We start from the raw sequence: 15,693 nt of genomic DNA, 5'->3' as shown, positions 1-15,693 counted from the left end.
TTGGCCTTCTTCACATTGCGGTCACGTCTGCCAGCCCTCCAAGTCCCAGGGGCCTACTTAGCCCAGCCCAAATGCTTTTTAGAAGGAGCCCGGGTGTTGGGGGCGGGGGGCGGGGAGGGGGAAATCCCACATCCTCAACTGGGACAATACGAGGCGCTCGAGGTGGGCTCCACCGGGCCGCGTGGCTGTCACAGCGCAAGGCAAGCCAGAGGGACTACGGCCAAGGCTCGCTCCAGCAAGAGGAGGGGGCTCAGCGAAGCCAGCTCCTCCCCCCCACCCCGGCCCTCCTCCCACTTCCCCCAGCCCGGAAGAGGCGCTCGCAGCCCCAGCTCCGGCTCGCGGGCTGGGAAGGGGACGCGCAGCCACCGCATTGTCTGGGAGGGAGGGGAGACGCTCCGCCCCCTCCAGGGGAGGGGCAGGAGGGCGGGAGAGGAGCGCAGAGCAGAGAGAGGAGGAAGAAAGGCGAAGGAGAGGAGGGGTGGGCAGAGATGGAGAACCACCGACCGCAGAGCGCAGGGGAGACGGCCCGAGCCGGTAGGGGCAGATAAAGGCCGAGGGGGCGGGAGAGGGAGCGAGCAGGGGCGGGGCGCCCGACCCCCGGGCCCGCCGAGCGCAGCGCCTGGCACAGGCTGGAGCCGCCCGCTGCGCGGCGCCCCCACTTTCCAACTCCAGCGTCCCCGCGGCGCGCGCGGTGCCGCCGGCCCGGGACGCAGGCAAGCGGGGCGCGGGGCGCGAGCGGCCGGTTTGCGGGACGCAGAGCGCAAGGCGCTGGCGCTCCTCGGCGCCCCGCGGCCGAAAGTTTTCCCTCGGTGACCCCTGCCCCATCCGGCGAGCCCCTCAATCCTCTCCGGCGCCGGGCCTCCCTGCCTCCGTCCGCCTGCAGCCCCAGCCCTCTGGTCCGGCCGCAGAAAGTTGTGGCTCCGAGCTGGCCCTCCCCCGTCCCCGGCGGTCCTTCCCTCCCTGCGCGCCCAGGCCAGTCCGGTCCCCGAGGCCCTGGCGCGCCCTGGGGAGCTGGGGCTGGCAGCAGGTGCAGGAATGGGCAGGCCCACGGATGGGTCCCCAGGGGCGGAGTTCACCCCAGCGCGGGGAGGCGACGCGGCCAGGACTCCCCCTGCCCTCGCGCCACTTCCCCTTTGAGGTCTCGGGTCCCGCCCCCGGAGCCTCGAGTTTGCTCCTTTTTCGGCTGAGCCGGGCGCCCCGAACCAGGCAGGTGCCTCGGAGGCTCCCGCCCACGGAGCTCCGCGATTGGAGCGCCTCTGTGCTCTCAGCGCCGCCGCCGAGGGAGCCCCGGGACAGCCAGCGGGCCGGCGGGCGGGCTGCGAGGGAGGCCGAGGGTCCTGGCTCTCCTCTGGGGCACTCCGTGGGTCCTGGGGTCGTCTGTGGCTCGGAGACCGGTGGGGGTGAGTCGGGGGGCCGAGCGAGGCTATTCAACCCCACGATGCCATCTATTCCCAGGTGCCTGGACTCCGGGGCCATAAACGTGTGCTACTTGCCGGCAGAAGCGTGTCTACACCGTGCCAGGTTTATAGTAAGTTCTTTACGCATGGGGAGTGAACGCATGAACGAATGAGCTAGCAGGCTAGTCCAGGCCCAGGACTGGGCTCTTGCCCCAGCGGAACTCGGTGAAATGGGCGTCAACATGTGTTTAGAGACCGTGATTCCGCAGCACGGCAGGAGGCAGAGTCTGCGGTCTTGTTTCAGAGGCACCAAGATGAGGGATCTGAGCTTGGATCCACTATTTTACCTATCGGTCTACTTTCACCTCCCGGGAGCTTCTTGGCCGCTGGTTAGTTAGTTAAAGAAACTTGCCATGGTATGGCCCATTGGGTTAAGAGAGTTTGTTTAAACAAACAAACAAAACGTGTCACCATATGCAGGGTCTCCAGGACTTCAGTGTGGAGTCTGCCTGGGAGATGTCCATAGGAGTGAGATCCTGGGGTGGGAGGCATGAGTGTGGACCCCGGCTGTCTTTTCATCTCTCTATTCCAAACAACTGTGGCAGGACAGGGGGGTGGGGGCTGGGGAGCAGAGGGCCTGAAGGGATGGCTGGGCTCACCCAGGTGGGTAGTTTTGGAAAAGGGGGTTGTTTTGGGTCCTGGGAGAAGAAGATGGAGGCAGAGCATAGAACCTGCCTGGGTCCTGGAAGGGCAGCTGGCCCAGTTTGGGATTCCCTGTGCAGGGGGAGGCTGGACGGTGAATCCTGTTCTTCCATCAGAAAGAGGAGGCAGCCACAGATCCACCTTTGGGAAAGCAGTCTAATTGAGGCTCCGCTGCCTTCATTTGCAAACGTGTGGAATCTAGTTTGAAGGACCAGGACCTCTTTGGAGGAGCCTGTCTCAGGAGAGCCCAGGGGATCGCAGCCCCCATCTGGGCCCTCCTCCAGGGGGAGGGGACATGCTTTTATATCCTACTGGGTGGGGTGGGGGCATGTGCCATACCCGAACCTGCTGTGTTTCCAGCATCACCCCCAATTTCTTGAGGGTGGGTCTTGTCCGACTCTGGGGCTCCATGGTCCCCCACCCTGGCCCCGCATCTCGGTGTGGTTTCTGTCTGGAAGTCCAGGCTTCTCAGTTAGGCTTTTTAAGGAATCAATTGAAGATGGTAGCTCTCTCACATGCCCTGGCCTCACCTGGAAGCCACCCACTCATTTTACTTTGATGTCTTGGTCTCCTTCCTGGTACCCTGGAGCTAGACTTTGTGTCCGCCCTGCATGTGTGAACAGCTGGGCAAGTTTCTCGGCGAGGTGTCCACCCTGGTGCGTCTTGCCATCACCATTGTCTCAGCGCAGGGCTGCGGGGCTGGCTAGAAAGTGGACTCCTTGTTGAGCTGAGAAAGGGCCTTGGCCCGATGATTGTTTTCTGACCACTTTAGGATACTTTGGCAGTAAGTGGCCTCCCTGGTTGGCAGAGGCGGGTATGTGGAAGCAGAACCACGGTGCCAGACTCCTGCCGAGAGACTGGAAGAAAGATAGATCGGTGATCTCGTGGGCAGTTCCAGGCCTGTGCTTCCTCTCCTCCCCTTGAGAGTGAGAAACGGGACAGGTGCCAACAATGTGCTTGGGATGGAACAAGATGTCCAGTCCCTGTCTTCAAGCCTCAGCTGCCCAGAGGGCTACAGCTGGATCTTTCTACGAGGGCAGCAGCCCCCACTGCCTCTTTCCTGTCCCTCTCACCACAATCCACAACCCAATTCAGCTCTTTACCCCAATGACACACTGTCCTATTTAAGCACCTCCTTGCCTCCCCATAAGAATTTAAAATAAGTACTTAGGTAGGGTGAGCTGCCATAACCCTGTGATTGCTGGTTTTATTTATTTGGCACTGGCCATATTTATCTGGCCTGCTTCTGGGTTCCTGGGGAGGATGTGGCTGTTTGAGGAGGCAGGTGGGGGTCAAGGCCCGGTGGGAAGCAGAGCTCCATAAACAGGGACATCCTCCAGATTCAGCGGTTGGACGGCCAGTGGGTGTTTGCTGCGCCTCCCTGGGCTGGGAGCCTCTGGAGACTGTAATCACAGGTTGATGCAGCTCTGTGGGATGACAGCTTGGGGCTGTGGGACTCCTGCCTGGGGCAGCTGTGGTTGAGCCAGAAGGAGCAGCCCTTTGCCAAACAAGGGTGCCAGGATGGGACTTTGGTTAATGCCTGCATGCTGGGCAAAGGCCATTGAGAAGAGGTTTTCCTATTCCTTCTACTGATATAAGAGGCCCTGGTGGCATTGTGGTTGGGCTGCTAACTATGAGGTCAGCAGTTTGAAACCACTGTCTGCTCTTCAGGAGAATGAGGCTTTTTCACACACTTAAAGAGTTAGTCTTTGAAACCCACCGGGGCAGTTCTACCCTGTCCTATAGGAGTCGGAACTGATTTGATGGCAGGGAGCTGGGAGCCCTTTTGGTAAACATTGGCAAAATGATAGCTCGTGCTTTGTTAATACAAAGGGATCTGGCTAAATGTTTTTTCACGCAGTTTATCACCTGCGTTTGGTACTCAGTTAAGGAGCTGTGATTACCTGTGCGCTGTGTGGTGAAGAGGAAGCTCCAACCGCATTTTGCCATCTGCTAGCCCAGCGGTTGTCAACCTGTGGGTTGCGACCCCTGTGGGGGTTGAACGACCCTTTCACAGGAGTTGCCTACCCGTCAGAAAATGCATAAATATTTTACGATATATAATTACATTTTGTTTTGTGATTCATCAGTATGCTTTAATTATGCTCAATTTGTCGCAATGAAAATACATCCTGTATATCAGATACTTACATTACGATTCATAACAGTAGCAAAATGATAGTGATGAAGTAGCAATGAAAATAATTTTATGGTTGCGGGGGTCACCACAACATGAGGAACTGTATGAAAGGCTTGCAGCATTAGGAAAGTGGGGAACCACTGTTCTAGCCGAATGCTTTTGGAGACTAATCTCCCTGATGGTGTGATGATTGAGCACTTGGCTGCTTACTGAAAAGTCCATAGTTCAAACCCTCCAGCCGCTCCACGAGAGGATGATGTGGCAGTCTTTCCGTAGAGTGTATGGAAGGCCCTATGAAGCAGCTCTACTCAGCCCGGTGGGATCGCTGTGAGTGGGGATCAGCTTGATAGCAATGCATTTGGTTTGGGAATAGATACTGTAGGCATCTTGTCCACGTTCCCCTGGCTTCTTGAAATTGGTGCATAAATAAGTACCCCGGCGCCCTTGCTTGCTGTTGGGATAACATTGAGGTATGTTCTAAAGTGTCTCTCGGGGTTCTCCAGCAGGGTGCTCATGGTGACTCAGTTTCTCAGAGCTTCCCTGTCTAGGTTGGCATCCCCCCAGAAGTAGACCCTAAGACCGATAAGGCATTTAAACTCTTTGACCCTCAGTTTCCCCGATTGTAAGATGGAAATGATAATAATTATTTCACAGTGACATTGTAAAGATCAAGTGAGCCCTTGGGATAACACGAACTGGCTCATGATTAACATGGAAGAGGATCAAGATGAATTCACAGGTGTATATTTAGGAAAGAACACGTAGAATGATAACACTTTGAGGAAAGAGGTTGTCCTCCGGTGAGAAACTGAGGTCACCTGCATATGGTTTTTGCACCTACATGACCAGTGGTGTGCTGGTAAAGCTTAACAACTGACTGCCCAGGAGGACAAACATGCTAGATGGTGTTTGCCAATACCCATGGTATAAATATTTCCACCCTGGCTGACTTACATGGCAGCATTGTTTCTAACACGGCAGCATTGAACACAGAGTTGGGCATGTGGACACTGTTGGCCCTTAAAGGGAGGCCCACTCCAGCACACAATTGTTCATGACTGAGCAAAATCACGGCCCATATTATCTCAAGCTCCAATTTTGGGAATAGAGGAAGGAGAATAAAGTGTTTCAGGGTCTAAGACTTTGGTGGGTTTGAGCTTGGTCCTGAACTAGCCGAGTGAGGCCCTTCTGGGGTCCATGCAATAATTACTGAAATCTTTGCACTGTCAGTCTTCCTGGGCCTCAGCTTTGCTCTCTCCAAGGCAGAGGATGACGCCATACTCTCTTCTAGCTTGAACATCTTTGGTCTTTGAAGAAGGGTCCCAGGAGTCTTCCGTCTGTCCACACACAGGACAGAATCGGTAACAAAGACCTATCATGTTTCCACACTTGTGGTGATCACCCTGGGACATCCAGCACACGGTCATCCTAGAGTTCTGCTGGTTCAAGGGAATGCAGGAGGCATTGAGCCAATATAATTCTGCTGCTGTGGGACTTCGTAGCATGGGTGTGAAGAAGGGGAGAGAAGGGCTCGTTTCTTGAGAAGACCTATCTTTCTGGTCTAGTATCCAATGGCACTGATGCCTAAGTGGGATATTCCTTGTGGAGAAAAGAGGTCAGCATCGCCGATAGGGTTTTATTCTTGGTGTCTTCTTGAAAATTGCACCCCTAGGAATTCTTACCCTAGGGATGTCATTGGACACAGTGAAGAAAAATGTGTGTAAAGGCCTGTTCCTCGCAGCATTCTGAAAAATAACCAGTGGAGACAGTTTAAATGTCACACAATATTAAACTGCTTATTTATATTTATACTAAGGTGAGGAGCTCTGGTAGCATAGTGGTTGTGTCTTGGGCTGCTAACCACAAGGCCAGCAGTTCAAAACTACCAGGAGCTTCTTGGGGGAAGGATGAGGCTTTCGCTCCCATAAAGGTTGCAGTCTTGGAAACTCGCAGGACCGGTTCCACCCTGTCCTAGAGGGTGGCTGTGATTCAGCATCAACTTGACGGCAATGAGTTTTTGAGTGAAATACTAAAATTAAGGAGCACTGGCAGTGTTAAGCATTAGGCTGCCAACTAACTGCATGGTCAGGAGTTCAAACCCACTCGGAGGGAGAAAGATGAGGCTTTCTGTTCCCCTGAAGATTTACACTCAGACGAGCCAGTTAGCGTGCAGTATAGCACCGTTAAAACATACAACTTTTTTCTAGTTCTTTAATGCTTCCTCCCTCCCACCCCCAACTATCTTGATCCCAATTCTATCTTATAAATCCAGCTAGACCAGAGCATGTACACTGGTACAGAGAAGGGATGGGCTGGAACAAAGGGAAGCTAGGACAGATAAGCCCCTCAGGACCAGTAATTAGTGTGGTAATACCAGGAGGGTAAGGGTAAGGTGTGGGGAGAAAGGGGGAACTGAACATAATGATCTACATATAACCCCTTTCCAGGGGACGGACAACAGAAAAGTGGGTGAAGGGAGACATCGGTCAGTGTAAGACATGAAAAAAAAAAAGACAAATGATCAAGGGTTCATAAGGGAGGAAGGGTGAGGGAGGGGCCAGGAAGTGAGCAGATACCAAGAGCTCAAGTAGAAAGAAAATGTTTTAAAAATGATGATGGTAACATATGTACAAATGTGCTTGACACCATGGGTGGATGTGTGCATTATGATACGAGCTGTAAGAGCCCCAATAAAATGATTTAGAAAAAAAAAAGATTTTTCACTCTCTGAGACCTTAAGGAGCATGTCTACTTTATTCTAGGGAGTGTCTATGAGTGGGAATTGTGTTATACTAACATTCCTGGCTGGAGCACCTAGCTTGATTTCAGTCAGCTACCGTACTAACCTAAAGACTGGTTTAACCCCTCAGCAGCACGGAGGCAGAAAAGCCCGCCACTGCTTCTGGAAGTATTACAGCTAAGCCAACCACAAGGCACGTGGTGTGGCCGTGACTCAGAATTGACTCTGAGGCAATGGATGGGTTTTAAAAAATTATGTTGGAATACCATTGGGCTAAAACTTTGTGGGGATATAGATGTGTGTGGATTAACATTAAAAAAATACAGTGTATTGATTTGGGGGAGATTTTTGATCTCTAAGTGGTTGTTTTTCTATTGTCTGTAAACTTTGTTTCACTTATAATGAAAAGAGAAAAGTAAGTCCGAGCCGTACCATTTGGCCCTTGACGGTGTCATTTTCAAGCCACAACCACCCAAAACCCAGTAGAATTGACTGACTCACCGTGTCCCCAGGAGCCCAGGTGGCATAGTGATTATGAGTTGGACTGCTAACCCGAGGTCAGGAGTTCAAAACCGCCGCATGCGAAAGACAGGGCTTTCTACTCTTGTAACGAGTTGCCGTCTGAGCAACCGTCAGAGACACTTCTACCCTGCCCCAGAGGGTCGCAGGAGTTAGTACTGACTCGACGGCAATGAGTTTTCGGTCTTGGTTCATGGTGTCCCCATGTGAGTCTGAGTAGAACGGGGGCTTTTTTTAAAAAAAAGGTTTTTATTGTGATGAAGAGACACACAGCGGGACATCAAGCCAACTCAACCATTTCTCCATGTGTAATTCAACGACGCGGGCTATTCCATCACTGTTAGCGTCACCTCCGTGCCCAGCAGATTGGCTACGGGTGGTTTTTTGGAAAGTTGATTGCAAGGCCTTTCTTCGGAGACCCTCTGAGTGGAGTTGAAGACCCAGCTTTTTGATTAGCGGCCGACTTTTTGACTTGCAGCGGACTGTGGTACCTGTTGGTATCAGACCAGCCCGGCACTCCATGGGTCGGCCACGCCCCTGCCATCCTTCTTGCTCCTGCTCCCATCACCTGGGGCTGGTGGCCAGACTTGACCTACCTGTCAGGCTGGCAGGACAGAGGCTGGGGGCCAGTAGGTGAGGCATGCAGCCAGCTGGCCTCGGAGGTGACCAGGGTGTGGTTGCTAGCGGCTGGGCTTTGGGGTCCATTTGTGTGTGTGTGGTCGGGGAGGTGCATGTGGGTCTCGGAGCCTCTGACCTGCAGCTGCTCGGTTTGCGTTCCAGAAGCAACTGAGAAAGAGAGCCCCGCCCTAGGCACTGCCTCTGAAGTCCCTGCACAGCCCTGTGGGTGGCTGTTGAGTGCACGGCTGGGGGTGCGTGCACGAGGACTTTCAGCTGATGGGGATCTCAGGACGCCAAGTTCTCTGGGGAAGATGTGTATTAGCCTTACATCATCGGTGCCCTCTTCCTGAGGCTCCTTATAGGATTCCGGGCCATCCCTGAGGTGTATGCGGAGGAACAGGATAATGAGGCCCTGGTGGAGCTGCGGGGTAGGTGTTCGGCTGCTAACCACAAGGTCAGCAGCTCAAAACCATCAGCCACTTTGCAGGAGGAAATGAGGCCGGCTATTCTTAAAAAGATTGCCCGCCTTGGAAACCCTAGAGGGGCAATTCTATTTTGAAGGACAGGCTTGCTCTGAGTCGGAGAATCGATTCGATGGCAGTGGGTTTGGGGTTTTTGTTTGTTTACGTTGGTGCAGTGGAGTGGGACCTGGTGGCGCCGTAGGCTAGGTACTGGGCTGCTAATCACAAGGTTGGCGGTTCTGACCCACCGGCTGCTCTTTTTGGGAGCACGATGAGTCAGAGCTGATGGCACAGGGTTTGGTTTGGTTTGAGTGCTGTGGCGTGGGGAGCAAGGGGGTGGTGTGTGTACTTGAGGTGGCCTCTGAGGTGAGAAGAGGCCACGAAGCTGCAGGCCCAGAACCCGGAAAGCAGGTCTCCAGGCTCTCTTTCAAGGGCCACGGGAGAGGAACAGGTGGCTTTTTCTGGGACTCTTGGTTCTGTGGCCAACGCTTCAAGTTCCTCGTGTGCCATCCCACCTGTCCGGCGGGAGGCTCCCCTTGAAGCCTCGGCAGTTAGGAAAGTCAGGAAAGGAGAAGAAAGATTTCTGGGGTAAACCTTTGAAAACCATTGAGAGGCTGACTTAAAAAAAATTATTTTTAATCATTTTCTTGGGAGCTCTTACAGATATCCTAACATTCCACAGTCCAGTCACATCAAGCAGGGTTGTACAATTGCTACCACAATCAGTTTCAAATATATTTGCTTTTTTCTTGATCTCCTGGATGTCAGCTCCCCTTTATCTCCTCCCTCCCCCATCCTAACACCTAGGACCCTTATTCTCTCTCTCTCTCTCTCTCTCTCTCTCTCTCTCTCTCTCGCTCTCTCTCGCTCTCATTTTTTGGTTCTTACACAATCCAATATATCCATTCACAAACAGTTCTGCTATTCAATCCCATCGAGTGGAGTTACTCAATTATCAATGCTATCGGCACTCCCTTCCCCCACTTCATCTCCCTCTTCCCATACCCTCAGGGAACATTACTCCTGTTACTGTTTCTGAAGGGTTATCTGACTTGGCTTTCATGTACTGAACATGAATGATCATAAATATACAGATGCACTTATGAACATGCTTAATGAGATTAAACAAATAAAAATCATACTAGTAAGGAAAGGAAATATTAAAGAACTACAGGATAACAGAATACCCATTTATAAACTATCGAGGGCACATGCAGGAGGGGGGAGTGGGGAGGGAGGGGAAAAATGAGGACCTAATGTCGGGGGTTTAAATGGAGAGAAAATGTTTTGAGAAACGATACAAATGTGCTTTACACAATTGATGTGTGTATGGATTGGGATAACAGTTGTGTGAGCCCCTAATAAAATGTTAAAAAAGAAAAAAAAAAAAAAAAGAACTACAGGATAATAGTGTGGTTCATCGGTGCCACACCTCACCCTGCATTTATCATCCCTTCTATGTGGCCCCTCTGAGAGGGTCTGTCCAATTACCTTACAGGTGGGTTTTGGGTCTCTACTACATCCACGCCCCTTCACATTGATTTGGTTGCTTGTTTTTCAACATCTGATACCTCTTTCCTGATCACACAGGCTGGTGTGCTTCTTCCACTTGGGCTTTGTTGCTTCCCTGCTGGATGGCCGCTTGTTTAACTGTAGGCCCTTAAAACCCTAGATGCTGTATCTTTTAATAGCTGGGCCTCAAAGAAGCTGACTTTTTTAGTGTTAGTCAGCTAGTGTCAGGGTAGGCACAGAGGAGGGTGTGGACATGGTGTGGTGGAGAACTTTCCCTCAGCCCCTGGAGATGTTCTGGAAAGCCCCGTCGGTGCCCTTCCTCCTGGCACTGGGAAGGCTGCACGGTGTGCTGAGTGGGGACGAAATGGGGTGAATACCAGGGACCCAGAAGGCAGTAACCACAGAGATGGGACTCAGCACATGCTGTCCTTCTCTCCTCACTGGCCCTCCTCACCGCTTCCCAAGTTCAAGCCCTGCCTATCTTCGGGTGGGGAGGAAGCCGGCTTGCTGGACTTTGGCCTTCTGACCCTGGCCTCAGGTGGCTAATGGAGGAACCCCCAAGATGTCTGCAAACCAAACCTGACTCTCAGCTTGTAGCACCAAAAAAGGAAGAGAAATGCTGGGGTTCCCTGCAGGAAGGGGGTGTGAGGTCAGAGATGACTCTTGGAGAGATCTGTGACTTGGAAACCGCTCAATAAACAGGAAGTGTGGTTTTCAGAGAAACCGGAGGTTGTAGGAAATGGGGTGGGGGGAGGCTGGAGGCAGCCCCTCCTTACCTGTCTGGAAGTAGAATCTCTGAAGAGCTGAGATCCTAAGCCTCAGGCGGGTAAAGGGGAGGACCCTGGTGGGCGATCTGGGCAGGAGGCGCCACTTAAATCCCATAATCCTTCCAAATTACGGAAGAAAGTTAAATTGCCTCAAACATCTCCCTTCGTCAGATAGGATGCTAAAGCCTGCCCTGTGATCGCCCTTGGTTTTATGAAATGCACACCAGTGACATTTACCTGTGCTTATTTTATTGGGCCAATGCGGCTTCCAATAAGTTCTTATTCTCCCATGAGCTCCACCCGGTCTCGGGAGAGTCTCACTGTTGAATTTTAATTTATGAAGGGGTATGTCTTGGCAGGGCCTTGGGTTAACTTTGATAGAATCACTGCTTCAGGGAGGCAGATATGATTGGGCCCCTCTCTGGGGGTATGTAGACTTTGTTGGGTAGGCTCCTGAGATCTCTGAGCCGGCGTCTAATTCTACATGAAAATACACACACACACACACACACACACACACACACTCAATACACACAGCTTTGTCTCTCTGGAATTTTTAATTCCTTTCTGACTTCTTTTGCTCTGGCCCAACATCCCAGTTCTCTGCTGGGGGATTAAAAAGCGTCCTTCAAATCCCCATCCAAAACGTCAGAAGCTTTCAGATAGTGGGGACAATGGTGGGACTTCCTTGTAAACAAAACCCTTGCTCCTCTGAGTCCCAGGGGTGGTTATCTGATTGCTAACTTGGTCACCAGCCTGCTGGCAGAGCGGGAAGGCAGGTCCTCCGGGACTCCAGCTCTCAGGGCAGCTTCCTCGGATCATTCAGGAATTCAGACCTGGGTGTGGAAGGGCTGGGCCCTCCTTGGCATTGAAAGAGCAGGGGATTCCCAGCGTGGCTACCTGCTGCCTCTCAGTTCCTTACCCAAGTGGGCCAGGCAGGGGCCGCTCCTGCCACGGGGGTGAATACGTAGGTGTGATTTTCAGCCTCTGAAAATTTTTCTGGGCCCATGGGTATAAGGGCTGGTGGGTTCTTTCAGCAGAGGGAGAGGTGTGACTGCGGGTCATAGTTCGGTGACCCTGCAAGAGGTCAGGTACCTGGGCAAGGGGGGCACTGAGTTTCTATCCGGGGGGGGGGGCCCCCCTGCAGACTGTCACCTGCTTGCCTCCCTTTCCCAGGACTGCCAGTCCACGAAGTCCACTTCTCACTGTACTAAAACCCTCATATCTAGCTCACAGCTGTGTGACCTGGGACAAATCGTCTACCCTCTCTGATCTTCTGTTGTCTGTTTGTAAGTGAAAGTAGGCCTTTCGTTATAGCAGTGGTTCTCAGCCTTCCTAATGCCATGACCCTTAATACAGTCCCTCATGTTGTGGTGATCCCCAACCATGAAATTATTTTCATTGCTACTTCATAATTGTAATTTTGCTACTGTTACGAATCGTAATGTAAATCATCTGGTATGCAGGATGTATTTTCACTGTGACAAGTTGAACATAATTAAACATAATTAAAGCCTAGTGGTTAATCACAAAACAAGCTATGATTACATATTGTGAAATATTTATGTGTTTTCTCATGGTCTTAGGTGATCCCTGTGAAAGGGTTGTTCGACCCCCAAAGGGGTCATGACTACAGGTTGAGAACCATGCTTTATAAGGTTCTTAGGCGCTGTGGTGGCGTAGTGGTTACTCATTGGCCTGCTAATGGCCCAGGCAGGCGTTCTACTCCTGTGAAGAGTTACAGTCTCAGAAATTCAAAGGGGCAGTTCGCCCCCTCTTATCCATTGCTGTGCGTCAGCATTGACTTGATGGCAGTGAGTTTGGGGTTTTTTAAGGAGCCCTGGTGGCACAGTGGCTAACTGCTTGCCTTCTAATCGAGAAGTTGGTGCTTTGAACCCACCAGCACCCTGCCAGAGAAGGCTGTGGCAGTCTGCCTCCCCACGGGTTACAGGCTTAGCACCCCGATGGGGGCGGTTCTGCTCTCTGAGCCAGAACCCACTCCGTAGCAACACGTTGGCTTGATGGTGTTCTTACAAGAAAGAGCTGAAGCATCCTTACTGCCACCCAGAGCTCCTTAGAGATGCAAACTCCCTGGCAACATCCCAGAATTCCTGAATTGGAAACTCTGAGGGGTGAGCTGGGGAATTTTAATGAGTTCTCCAGGGAATTCTTCTTCTTTTTAAAAAGAATACTTGACTGCCTTTGGGGGGAAAGGTTCACACGGCAGTGTCAGCTCCTACGCAGGCACGCTGTGCAGTGACATTCATTCTGCGCTTCACGGTGCATGAACGGTCTTGTCTTCACTCCGAGGGCTCCCTTTCCATGGATCTAGGTTCCCTACCCTCTTCCATTCGTTGTCATTAATTCGTTGTTGATGGTTTGGACTCACATGGGTGATTTTTGATGTTGTAAAGGAACCTCGTACTTGCGGGTAAATGAGTCAATATTTCTGGAGCCAATTTGTTATGTATCTGCACACTGGCCTCTGTTGGTTCAAAGTTTGAGGAATATCCCACAACAGTTGTCTTGGGGAGAACTGAAGCGTCAACCAGCCCAGTAGATGTGCTTTTGCTGTTGCTTATTGATTGTTTATTTAGGAATTTGAGGTTTGGTTCCACACATCTCTCCCACTCTGCCAGAGTCTGCCTTTTGTGGCTCACTGTACCGACTGGTGGAGCTGGGCACCATATAGTTCTTCTGGTGTGGGGGTACATGAAGGGGGTGGTTTGTGGGCCCTGTAGATTCATTTCTTCTTTGGGTTTTCAAATGAAAGCTCACTGCCACTGAGTTGATTCTGACCTATGACCCTATAGGACACAGTAGAACTGGCCCTGTGAGTTTCTGAGACAGTGACTCTTTATGGGAGTAGAAAGCCCCGATTTTCTTCCAGGGAGCAGCTGGTGGTTTCAAACTGCTGACCTTGCATCCACTACACCACCAAGGCTCCTTCTTTGAGCCTTAGGTTTCTTTTTATTCTCTTTGGCGCCAGACGTGTAGAAACCAATCGTTATTGAGATGGCCGCCTGAAAGCTTTTAGTACCTCAGACACTGCTCACCAAATTAGGATGTAGAGGATAATTTATTCATTGTATTATGCCAATTGACTGAGATATTTCATGAGACTACAGTTCTAATCCTTGAAATCTAGAAAGCCAATCCCACAAGGTGTTCGGTTATGTCTAAGAAGAAACACCCCTAACTGTGTCCCTTATGGGTTTTATTACATATATGTATATACATGCACATAGTCATAGATAGATGCCTTTATATGCTTATATATACCCACACACGCCTACCTATGTACATATATACTTATCTACCTTTATATCATAGGAATCCTGGTGGCATAATAGATTGTGTTGAGCTGCAAGGTCATCAGTTCAAAACCACCAGTTGTTCCGTGGGAGAAAGGTGAGGCTTTCTACTCTTGTAAAGAGTTGCCATCTTGGTAACCTACTCTGTCCTATCGGGATGCTGTGATTTGGAATTGACTCGATGTCAGTGAGTTTGGTTTTAGTGATATCTATCTATCTATCTATCTATCTATCTATCTATCTATCTATCTATCTATCTATCTATCCACCCCTGCACATATATATTTGATTGCTTTTCCTGTTGTTCCAGAATTGTATCTCACTCAAAAGACTTAATGCTATCGAGTCATGCTGACTTGTAGCAACTCCACAGCACGGGGTAGAACTGCCCCCATGAGTTTCCGGGTCTAATTGTTCTTGGGAGTAGAAAGGCCCATCTCCTATACACCATCGCAATTGCCAACGGGTTTTTTTTCTTGCATTCGTTCTAGGGACACCTTTTACCTCCATCAAACAGTGAACACTTTACCCTCACTTGCTGTTAGCTTTCCCGTCACCCAAACTAACAAGTGTCCACTCTCGGGAGGGTGGAGCCCCCGCCTTCCTCTCCAGAGGATTCTAATGTGAGCTGCCTGTGAGGGCCGCTGCTCTAGAAGCCACTGGGTTTCAGTGGAAAGCCCTTTCGTCCCCTCTCCCTCAAGAGGAGATGTAGTGAGTGGGGGCGGGTGGGGGGGGTGCGGGTGGCAGGTTAGGGGCTTCCTCACAGTCCTGGCTTTGGACCCAGTCTGCCCTCCTGTCTGTGTGTCTTGGGACAGATTACTTAGCTTTTCTGTGCCTTAGCTGCTTCATCTGCAAAGTGGGGTAGCAGAGTCTTTGTTGAGTATTTGAATGGGACCAAAGGTTAACAGGTTTGGCGACTAACTGAAAGGTTGCAAGTTCCAGTCCACCCAGAGACACCGAGGAAGAAAGCCCTGGCCATCTACTGCCAAAAGCACAGCTGTTGGAAAACCCTGTGGGTGCAGTTCTGCGCTGACACACCTGGGCCGCCAGGAGTCAGAATCCACCCCGTACCAAGTCGGTACTGGCTAAGCTCTCCTTTGTCGTACCTCATGTGTTTGTGGCTTTGGTAGCAGCATGGATGACTCCCTGATCCTTCTCTTCGCGATCTGTGGAGGAGGCAGCAGTCCAGGGCCTGCTGTGTCTGTTCATCTGTCCTCCTTCTCCCTGCTTCAGGTGAGCATGGTCCTTATATCAGATTACCCAGTAAGCAAGCTGCTGGGGAGTCCGCCCTGTTGCCCCTCCTTAGGTCACGCCAGCCAACTGGAGAAGCCCCTGCCCTCTCAAATACTTGCCTCTCCCTCTTCCCCGATGCTGGAAATCTCCTGGGGTGGGTGAGGGGCAAAGCCTTTTGCTCACAGGGACTCATAAGGCAGAGGACGGGGAGAGAGCACCCAGGACACTTGACCTTAGTCCTACTGGAGATGGTCTTTGGTGTTGGGGCCTCTCCTGGCAGAGTGGCGGGG

At 51.5% G+C, this 15,693-nt stretch overlaps 1 protein-coding gene across 2 annotated transcripts in view; it reads left to right on the top strand.

Annotated features, from left to right (window-relative positions):
- The first annotated feature begins 453 nt into the window (after positions 1-453).
- Positions 454-15,693, top strand: part of RASSF2 (Ras association domain family member 2) — a 47,459-nt gene continuing 32,219 nt past the window's right edge. The window contains exons 1-2 of one of the 2 annotated variants that reach the window (XM_045295450.1): positions 454-534; positions 1,456-1,521. The gene's annotated coding sequence lies outside the window, so the exon portion shown is untranslated. Of the gene's footprint in view, positions 535-1,455; positions 1,529-15,693 lie in introns of both variants that reach the window. The other variant, XM_004697852.3, reaches the window with a different exon arrangement.

Source organism: Echinops telfairi, unplaced genomic scaffold (assembly GCF_000313985.2).
Source record: "Echinops telfairi isolate 266 unplaced genomic scaffold, ASM31398v2 ScPeMD7_5592;HRSCAF=6446, whole genome shotgun sequence".
In the NCBI taxonomy this organism is placed as follows: domain Eukaryota; kingdom Metazoa; phylum Chordata; class Mammalia; order Afrosoricida; family Tenrecidae; genus Echinops; species Echinops telfairi.
The sequence above is the reverse complement of the archived record's forward strand: the minus strand, read 5'-3'. Positions and strand labels throughout refer to the sequence as shown.